General features: G+C 49.3%; 1 non-coding gene across 1 annotated transcript; it reads right to left on the bottom strand.

Annotated features, from left to right (window-relative positions):
* Positions 1-677: 677 nt before the first annotated feature.
* Positions 678-759, bottom strand: TRNAS-CGA (transfer RNA serine (anticodon CGA)). The gene has a single exon. It is a non-coding gene; the product is annotated as a tRNA-Ser (tRNA).
* Between the last annotated feature and the right edge of the window lie 10,333 nt (positions 760-11,092).

Below are 11,092 nucleotides of genomic sequence, written 5' to 3'. Positions count from 1 at the left end.
CTACGGTAGCTTCATCGGTACAGTCCCGGGTGCTAAGCGCCACAAGCGAGCAGGTCGTTATGTCCATTTCTGACAGCGGATTTTTTTTGTTATAGTTCTTTCTTACTTGTCATACATAATCTCATAGTGATATTTGTGACAATATTACGACAATAAATTCGGGTTAGAGCATTGCATAAAACTTATTATTGATAAAGACACCAGCCACCTCCAGAGAAAAGTTCTCATGTCGTATACATTCAAGTGTTGATTAGGCTGTGGCTATGGTACTTGACTACTGAGCTGATTTTCGTTGGTTCAATTCCGGTCATGACAGTCGCATTTCGATGGAGCTGAAATTTTACAGGCGGGTGTGCTCTGCGATGTCAGTGGACGCTGAAGAACAACATATGGAGCCCATCTCTAGGGCATCTGTAATAATTATGTCATAGATTTCACGCGTAAAAGCCGGTGTATTGATTTTACGCTGGCGTAAAGGTAGCGACCTTCATAATAAATACGCTCTATTCCACGGCTATCTTACCTGTTTGAAGTTGAGACGCAGCCATGTTGTGCGCAAACACCTGAGTAGTGTAAAGATGTCATATATGACTTAACTAGCTTCATGTTAGTTTCTCGCCCCCTGAAAGAGGCGCCTTAAGCAATAAGCAAAAAAAAACAGAAGAAAAAGTATTTGACGGAGTCGTCAGGATTCGAACCTGTGCGGGGATACCCCAATGGATTTCGAGTCCATCGCCTTAGCCGCTCGGCCACGACTGCTCGACGAATGCATTGCACGAAACCCTCAAACCAACTATACTCGTCGCCCTTGTTCTGCTGACAATATTTACCTGCCCACTGAGTGCTAATAAATATGAAACAGCGCAGAGAACTATTCAGTGAAATTCGCTCTCAGCGCACATTGCGGTACCATAAAAAATGGCAGCATATTCACGGAGTGAATGATAGCGAGTGGGGCGAAGCATTCGTCCGTCCATGCGTCCGTCTGTGTGACCGTCCATGCGTCTGTTCGTGCGCCCGTCCCTGCGTTCGTTCATGCATCCGCCCCTGCGTCCTTTCATGCGTCCATCCATGCATCTATCTGTGTGTCCGTTCGTCCACCTATTCAACACTTTAAATTCCACCATCTCGCATATTTTTATAATATATTCCCCATATAGAAGCACCGACATTCAGTGGACATTCCAAGGACTAAACGAGAGGTGGCACACGCAGACTTTCTTACGGCTTGCGCTTCGGGTCTACTTCCCACCTTCAACCACCTTGAGTTCATGGTATATACTAGTTCACTGTATTCATGGCACTGCGGCCCAATGCTCGCTAAACCTGTCTAAAACCAAGGAAGTTACGCCCAGCGAGTATAACGTAGCAACCTTTTCCTGTCAGATAGTGCTTAATGTACATGCCAGTGGCTGCTAATGTGAAATGAGAGACAGGAGGATTCAGCTTTTACTTTCTTACGGCTTGCGCTTCGTATCTGCTTCCCCCCTTTAACCACCTCGTATTCATTTATGGTATATACTAGTTCATTGTATTTGTGGCCCTGCGGCTCAACGCTCGCTAAACCTTTCTAAAACTAAGGAGGTTACACCCAGCGAGTATTATGTAGCAACCCTTTCTTGTCCGATAGTGCTCAATGTACATGCCAATGGCTGCTAATGGGGATCGCAGCGTGCGCGTTGACTAAAAGCCGAATGCTCCTGTCTCTCATTCCCCATTAGCCGCCATTGGCATGTACATCGAGCACTATTTTTTATTGTTAAACAACGCACAGAAGAAATCTCTCACCGACACCACCTTGGAGGTCAAATGTTAAACCTATTTCGGGTATGTGCCACTGGTGGTATGTGCCACTGATGAGATAACCAAGGGCGCATTAGACCCAATGAAAAAGGGATCGGCCCCAGGGCCTGACGGATTCCCTGCAGAGTTTATGTACATTTCTGGCCTATCATTGGTCCAACTATGTCACGCGTCATTTGCAAGTGTTTCAGAGATATCACACTTCCAACCTCTATCCACAAAGGCCGTATAACACTAGTTCCCAAGAAAGACCCAATGTCCACGCGGGTATGTGCCACTGGTGGTATGTGCCACTGATGACGAAACCAAGGGCGCATTAGACGCAATGAAAAAGGGATCGGCCCCAGGGCCTGACAGACTCCCTGCAGAGTTTTATGTACATTTCTGGCCTATCATTGGTCCAACTATGTCACGCGTCATTCGCAAGTGTTTCCGAGATATCACACTTCCAACCTCTTTCCACAAAGGCCGTATAACACTAGTACCCAAGAAAGACCCAATGTCCACGCGACCAGAAGATTGGCGCCCAATTACCCTCCTCAATGTAGATTACAAACTATTGGCCAACATTTTGGTGCGCCGAATTAGTCCATCTCTTACAACATTAATCGCTACCCACCAGGTCTGTTCTGTTCTGGGCCGAGAAATACACACCCATTCGTGGTTAACGCGTGACATCATTCAATACACCACTAGCCGATGTGCGCAAGGACTGTTGGTTTCATTAAATCAAGAGGAAGCTTTTGATTTCATAGAACATGGCTACATACTAAATGTTTTACATGCATATGGATTCCCGGATAAGTTCATTGACCTCATCCACGCGATGTACACTAATTCAGAAAGTACCCTTTACTTAGATTCCCGTGAGAGCCACGCATTCAGAGTCACGCGTGGGGTCCGTCAAGGGTGTCCCCTCTCCCCAGTGTTATTTATCCTTGCATTAGAACCCTTCTTAAGGACCGTTGAACATCACCCGCAGATTCGTGGCTTACCTCTACCCGGTAACACTCATGTAAAGGTCACTGCATATGCAGATGATATTACTCTATATGTACATGATGAACAGTCGCTGCAGCATGCTCTTGATACATTCCATGATTTCGGTAATATCTTTGGTGCAAGGTTAAACTTCTTTAAAAGCCAGTATTTTTTCATTGGCAACCCCAGCGGTCGTATGAACATCACGTCGCCTTTAGAGTGGTCTCCTGAGATTTCAATATTCGGAGTTACTTTCACTGCATTTGGTATACAGAATAGCATCTCGTCGTCTGTTGTACAAACTCTTCTAAGTGATATCAAAGCAGCCAGGTACTTCGAATTCCCCCTCTTGGAACGCCGATACTTAACTCAAACGATGTACCTAGGAAAATTTTGGTACCTTTGCCATTCTGGTAAACCACCGCTCCACGTCTGCAGGAAAGTGCAAAGCTGCATCAGTTCATATCGATACCCAGCACCTCCACAAAAATATTTCTCTCTCTGCATCAGTTCATTTTTTTGGTCTGGTGGCACAAAATTGTTATCGCGTCCAGCGTTAGCTCAACCGCGAGATCAAGGCGGTTTTGCATTCCCCGACATTTCCGTCATGGCTTCTACATTGTGCCTCCGCACTCTATTGCGAATACTAAGCAATGATGGTATGCCCGCTCAGACACTGACTCGCTACCATCTGGGGCCATCACTACGTGTCTTCTTGCGGGATAGCCAAATAGACCAAGGTCCTCAATCAACTGAATTACCATCTTTGTATCGAGCCCTTCTGGGTTTTACCGACGTTTGGAAGCTACGTGCCCAGAGATAGAGGTGGCCGATTCTAAAGTGGTGGACACAATGACCGCCCTTCTACAACTTTGGGTGCCCCAGCATCGTCCATCTGTAATGAACCGCGCTTGGAAACCAATAACTGCCGCAGTGTTGCCAGGGAATCTCAGAGACTTTGTCTGGAGGTTGGGCGGGGGCTTCCTCTCCACGCGAGATCGGTTGCAGCGATGGCAGGTGGTTCGTACTGCCACTTGCCCCAACTGCGTCATGGTAGAGACCAATCGACATGCGACGTTTGAATGTGTGGTTTCACGCCTTTTTTGGCGTGCGGTTAATGCTGGTTTTCGGGGACAGGGTGTGTGAACTTTCGTGTCCAACGGCCGATTTTCGCGTAGCCGCTTCTCCGCTCTGTTAATAGTTGCGGGGCTGTTCAGCCTTTGGAGAAACCGATGTGAGGCCGTAGCTGCCAATTGAGGCCTGCGTGCTTTGTGGCCGATACTGGGGATAATGAGACGAGAGATCCTCGCGTTCCTCTCCGAGGAGCTTTTCTTCCTCGGGGAGCAAGAGTTTCTGCGGCATATGTCCTGCCCTTTCGTCAAGGTGGAACACGAAAGGACTCACTTTTTGACCGACTTGGCGGTGAGCAGCGCCCGTTGAGTTGTTTTATATGATTTCATTTGTTACATATCGTGTATCATTGCATCTACTGTATCGTTATACCATTGTATCGTGATATAGCATTGAGTTCTTGTGTACACATATGCCAACATTGTCATGTATATTAGAGCAAACGTCTTCACTGTAACGTAGTGATGTTAGTCATGAAATATAGATGTGCCGAGGTGTATATGCACTGTTACTGGAATGGTATGAAGCCTTTGTGTTCTGTACATGCTGTAAATAAATTATTTCTAAACAAGGAGCTTCACAAGGAGCTTCGCTCTAATATTTTCTTACACACAAAAAGTTGGCAGATCCCATGTACCGTAAGAATCGATATGCGAAGCAGGAATAAGAAAGGTTGATATGTCACTTTAAAATCAGCTCAAAATTAAAAGGGGGAGGTAGATGATGCCGTACAGGACTTACGTGTGATGATTATTACGTTTGGATGTGTCGTTTACCACCGTCATCTATTCACGTCATGCGATACCAAATTTTTTATATGTGGAGCTAGCGACACGGCCGTGAGCTCGCTATGAGCGCGGTATGTTGTCATGTTCTTACATGACACGGGTGTCAGGATTATCATGTTTGCACAAGTCATATACTTTCGTCCTCCATTGAAGTCAGGTAACACCAAATTTGATATATGTGGAGCTAGCAAAACGGCCGCCAGTGCATCATGAAGAGCCCAGTATACTCCAATGTAACGTCGACGCACGTGCATGCTGGGCACAGCGACGCTACGTTTGGAAAACGCGAGTGGTCTATAGTCCGCTGCCAGGTGCCACCGGCGTGACCAGCGTCCATCGGCGCGGCATTATGGCCACCGGTGCGAAATGCAACACGCTACATTTCGTGCCGATGCGTTACCCAGACAACACTGCTTCTCCCTCTTTTTGTGATGAAGGGACGCCGGACACGCTAAAACGCGCATGCGTGAATGCAACACAGTGCGGCGCGCACCTGCGAATATATGGCAGGACCGGCGCCTGGTGTGGCAACGCCGGCGGAAAGCGACGATATGAACACCGGAGAGCACGCGCACCGCGTCACGTCTAAATGTGTTGGCGCCTTGACTTTGGCAAGTAGTCATGTTCTCACATGACACACATCCCTTGATTATCATGTTTGCACTGATCACATACCCTCGTCACCCACTGACGTCACGTAATACAAAACTTGGCATCTGTGAAGCTAGCGAAACGGCCACGAGCGCACCATGTAGTGATGTTGTTACTTGACACGCATGTTATGATTATGTTTGGATGTGCTATTTACTTTTGTCGTCCGTTTGCGTCGCGTAAAACGGAGTTTGGTACATGCGAAGGTAGCTAAATGGCCACGAGAGCATCACGAGCGTGGCATAAAGTCTTGTTGTTACATGACACGCATCTCATGATTATCATGTTTCCAGCAGTCACACACCTTCGTCTTCCATTCACGTACCGTATTGCCAATGCCAAATTTGGTATATGTGATGCTAGCGAAACGTCCACGTGAGCGCATCATGAGCGTGGCATCTAGTCATGTTGTTACATGCATGCATGTCATGATTTTCAAGTTAGGGTCTGTCGCTTGCTTTCGCCATGCAGTCATGTCATACCATACCAGTTAAGAAACGGCCAGGAGAGCTAAAAGTCGTAGGCGGCTAGATAGATAGATAGATAGATAGATAGATAGATAGATAGATAGATAGATAGATAGATAGATAGATACGCTCAAAGTCGCCGAAGTTCGCTAAGAAATGCTTCGCAATTAAAAATCAGACGCATCAACTACGCGTGCTACGCAGAAGCATCGGAATCAACGATATTCTTGCCCCCATCGTGAAGTACTGAAGAATGACTTGCAGTCTTACCGATTTCTTTAGCTGCCGCTCAAAGCAGAACGGTGAGAGCACTGCATGCGTACCGTTGAGAACGTGTCGGCTAAGCGAACTACTCGCCTTCTTCACAGCTGGTTGCAAGAGAAAGTGAGTTAATTTGGGTCTCGCGTTAATGTTTTAGGGGCGAAGCTCCTTAAGGCGTGGGTCTGTACATCCTCCGATACTTGTGGTAGTACTAGGTAGCCACCGCTGGCACATACCCACTCTAGAGAGGGTATGTGTGACAGGGTATGCGAGATACTAGACGGTGGTAGTTACCTCCGTATTCAGAAACGCTGCTTGACTTGATCTTGACCTGCCACCGACTTCAATGCAGCACAAACGCGTTTCGAACACTCTATCTTTAGGCGGTGCCAAGGCAGCACAAACGCACAGACGCCTCGTGAACGCGCTGCAATAAAGGCAGTTTGAAGTCAAGCTCAAGTCAAGTAGCGTTTATGAATACGGGGTTTAGTGTTCCCTAGATGGACGCATGGACTGGCGCATGGACGGACTGACAGACAGACTAGCAGATAGATAGACGGATGGATGGATGCGTGAATGTATGGACGGATGGACTCACGAATGGACGCATGGACAGGCGAATGGACGCATGAATGGAGGCACGGATGGTCGCGTGGACCATCCATGCATCCATTCGACGGTTGTGGTGGTACAAATATTTCAGTACAGAAAATACACCAGAGCGTTGTGGTATATTGCATGATTGAGTGGCAAGACCCTACTCCGGCATGTCAATGAAGTTGTTCGCTGCTCAAGCGCGCCTCACCAAGAAGCGTTGAGCATCCAAGGTCGAGCAGCCGAGCAGGTACTCCTCCCAAGCTTCTCTGGTTTGGATGAAGAAAGACGATGAAAAATTGGCCCGAATCGGCATGTTACACTGCCAATGTCGTCGAGAGACAATAGTCTTGCGTCTGGAGAGTGTGAAGAAAACGTTTATTTGATCTTCTGCGCAAGAAAATTGGTGAATGGTATTCTTGGGTATTCTGAGCGCCTCGAGCGTGTAAAGGAGGCAAACGAGCGCTGTAACTTTCGTCATGCCATACCAACTAGCCCAAGCTGCCACACTTCTGAGCGCATCGAGGCACGTTAGACATGAGTGCCATCTGGCAGTTATCTTCGAAAACGAAGGCATGCGCGCCTGCGGAGAAAGGTGCGCCTTATTCTCGGAGGTGATAAGGTGTATAACGCAAAGCGACGGGCAAGTGCCACCACCGGGTCGACGTAACAAAGCGTTAGAAACACCTTTTTGGGCATCGCGTTGCACTGTCAGCGCAGCACGATAAACGCTACAGTCCTTAGAGTTACTTGTGTGTGTCTCTTCTAGTAAAAAGGCAGACATACAAAACTTCGACGTGTTGTTATGGCACCTCATGTATGTGCGATAAGTGCTTTTTAATTGACAATCGCACATTTATGAGCGCTAAACCTTGAGCAATATTGGTGGGTGCTGCGGATGGGGTTGGCCGTTCGCTGCCGTTTGAGGTATCGATAAGCGCAGACAGACAAATTTACAGACAGACAGACAGACAGACAGAAATTTTTCCGTCGAAGGCCTCCGAGAAAGGCTATCGTCATTAAAAGGAAGTGGGTTAGTAGGGCACGAAGCGACGACGTGGAAGGTGTCGGCCAGGACATGGCAGGTCGAGCAGGTGCCATTTATTTCCGGCAAAATAATGCCTGGCGACCACCGGACTGAGATAGCTATTCGTCTGGAGGCGGCGTAGCATTCACTCGTCCGATGTCTCCAGACAACTTGCAGGGTCCGGGTACAGGCGGCGCGAAGCCTGGTAATAGGCAAGAATTGCGCGAAAGCATGTCAGATTCATATTGCCATATTCCGACTCGGGACATGGAGGGGCAATGGCCCGGAGGAGATAAGCGCGGGCACGGTGTTCGCCGCCTCGTTGCCGGGCAGGCCCGAATGGCCTGGGGTCCATACTATACGAATGGGGTGAGGGTTAAAGCGCCAAGAGGCTGCCCAAAGTAGGTGAGCTGGGAGCGAGGAGATGGAACCCTGAAGGTATTGCGAACAGCCGAGCACGAGTCCGTCAGGATGATGCGTGAGCTGGGATGCGAGGTGGCCAAATCAATGGCAACCTCCTCAGCTTACGTCCCAGTGTTGGCTCTAAAGGAGAGACCATCAATGTGTTTTGCCTATGCGATCACGGCAGCCATGAAGCGACCTGGGGGGGGGGGGGTGAGACTTCTATGTAGAAAACGCCAGGGCGGTCGGAGTGTCGCGCCTGCAGGACCACGGAACGTGCAAGTCTACGGCTGGGATGTAGTTCGGTGTTCATGTTGCGGAGTAGTGGTGCCACCCATAGTTTTTGCCGCCAAGATTCCGGTATGAGCGTCGGAGTGTTTTGGTCGAAGTACGCATTGAGACCGAGCCTGTGTCCTGAAGCCTGTGTCCTGAGGTCGCATTGAGACCAAGCCCTGAGGGCGTCTGCGACAGACGAATAATTTGGTTAACACGATGAGCTTTCGCAGCTTTGCAAAGGACGTATGTTCCCCTAGTTCCGCGAATCGGCTGTTGGATGTGACAATGGGAAGGTTGAGTGCACGTTTGTATACTGAACGAAGGAGGACGTCCAGCTGGTGCTCGTGGTGACGAAGCAGGCGAAGCTAAGGTGAGGCGTACAGGACGCGACTGGTCACAAACGCATGAGCCAACCGCATGGACTCGGTCCCACGGAGGCTGCCACGCTTGGTAGATACCCGCCGTATCATATGGCTCACTAGTTTGCTGGTGCGTCGGAGGCTTGCTATTGTGTCCTTGGGATCCAAAGATAAAGTGATGGGGAGCCGTAGAACTCGAACTTTCTCTACTGACGGAACGAGACCTCATGGAAGCAAAACCTGGAGTGGAGGTAAGTCAGATACCGAGAGAATAGCCGATTTAGCTGGAGAACACTCTATGCCACACAAAGCGGCGTAGGCGTTCACCAGAAGGGCAGCCTTTTGTAGGCGCTCTCCGATTTGTGCTGGGGAGCTGGTGTTGGTCCAAATTGTAATATCGTCAGCCTATAGTGCGTTGGTGTATTCCCATGACCTCGCGAAAAACGGAGCGGAGGTTCTTCGCGGACAGGTTAAAAAGTAGGGTTGATAGGACTGCACCTTGGAATGTATCCCGTGTACCTAAAAGGTGCGGGCTATGTTCGATAGAATCAAAGCGGATAAAAGCGGCGCAAAGAGATACAAATGCTCGAATGTTTTTGAAAGTCTTCTGGCCGCAGTTTGTTGTAGAGAGACTAGAAAGAATACTAATGTTTTTGACGTTATCAAACGTTCCTCTAAGATCGAATGCGAGCCCGGCTTTGTCGTTACAGCGCATAGTGTTTGGTTCTATCATGCCGTGATGAAGCTGGATCAGGATGTCCTGCGCCGGCAGATGTGGGCGAAAGGCAAACATCGTGTCAGCAAAGGTCCCCCTGGCCTCCAGGTAGACAGAAAGGTGTTCGCAGATCATGGCTTCCATGAGCTTTCCGGCGCAGGAGGTTAGTCAGATTCGTCTCAGTGCCTCGATGCTGATCGGTTTGCCCGATTTGGGTATGAATGTGTCGAGTGATATCGTCCATTCCGTTCGGGGCGGGGGAGCCATCCCATATCAAGTTTATCAGGCGGTGTAGCGAGTGGTGTGCCTCGTCGGGAAGGTTAGCCAGAAGTGACACTGTGATGCCATCCCGCCCAGGGGCCGTGCCACGTTGCATTTTTGTCAGTGCAGCCCGTAAATTCGAAAGCTTGTATGGCGCATCAAGCTCAGCGTTAGGAGTGCCGGATTACGTATGAACCTATGGGGTCAGTTGTGCGACAGATGTATCGGTCACACAGTTCTCGCGCGAGTTGATTTGTAGCACCCTGATAGGCATTCAGAGCATGGCGGAGCTGGCGTTGTGCGTCTGCCCGAGTGGTGGAGGGATCCAAAAGGGTACAAAATAGCCGCCAGATGCCCTTAAAGCTCATCTGGTTCGCCGCCTTTGTGGAGGTGTCAGCCCAATTTGAAGCGGCATGCTGCGCACAATGTGCCGCAGCCTCTGCAGTGAGCGCCTTAATGCGAGCGCGAAGTTTTCTATTGAGCTTGTTACGTTTCCAGCGCTTTATAAGCCCGTGACGAGTGTTGCAGAGATGTAAGTAGTGTGGGTCGATTACAGGAGTCAAATTAGAGGTTTTGAGGGTGCGAGTGTTTGCCCGCTGTATATGAAGGACGTTGGACGCCAAAGCCGCGTATTCGCCCGAGCTGGGGATTGTAGGAAATGACTGCATTCTAAATTTAGTCCAGCCTGTGAGACTAGCCTTACCCCAGTAATGGCGCATTTTCTGGAGCGGTGTGAAGGAAATGCGAAGCAAAAAGTGGTCACTTCCCAAAGTCTCGCCCAAGTTTTCCCATGTAACACCGCGAATGTCACGAGTAAGGGGTAGGTCGGGGCATGTGTCGCGTGTGAAAAAATTGCCGGAATAGCCGGAAACATTGCCGCGTGGGAAAAAATTGCTGATTAATTGATTAATTTGTGGGGTTTAACGTCTCAAAACCACCCTATGATTATGACAGACGTCGTAGTGGAGGGCTCCGGAAATTTCGACCACCTTGGGTTCTTTAACGTGCACCCAAATCTTAGCACACGGGCCTAAAACATTTACACCTCCATCAGAAATGCAGCCGCCGCAGCCGGGATTTGATCCCGCGACCTGCGGGTCAGCAGCCGAGTACCTGAGCCACTAGACCACCACGGCGGGGTGAAAGCGTGGGCTGTGCTAGATTGTTAATCAGTGCGAGGAAGCGAGGAGATGAGCTCCTTCAGTTCTCTTCTCCGGGCCTTCTCATAGTGGTAACCCCAATGAGGGCGGGGGCGTTGAAGTCCCCGACAGTCACCAGGGGCTGACGGTCTGCCGTGTGCAGCGCCCTATGAAACGGATTCGTAAAGGAGGCCTTCGCGAGACGTAGGGGATAATGCATGTTTATTATGTGAATTA

Source organism: Rhipicephalus microplus, chromosome 4 (genome assembly GCF_043290135.1).
Source record: "Rhipicephalus microplus isolate Deutch F79 chromosome 4, USDA_Rmic, whole genome shotgun sequence".
Classification (NCBI taxonomy): Eukaryota; Metazoa; Arthropoda; class Arachnida; order Ixodida; family Ixodidae; genus Rhipicephalus; species Rhipicephalus microplus.
This window is presented reverse-complemented; position numbering and strand designations above follow the sequence as displayed.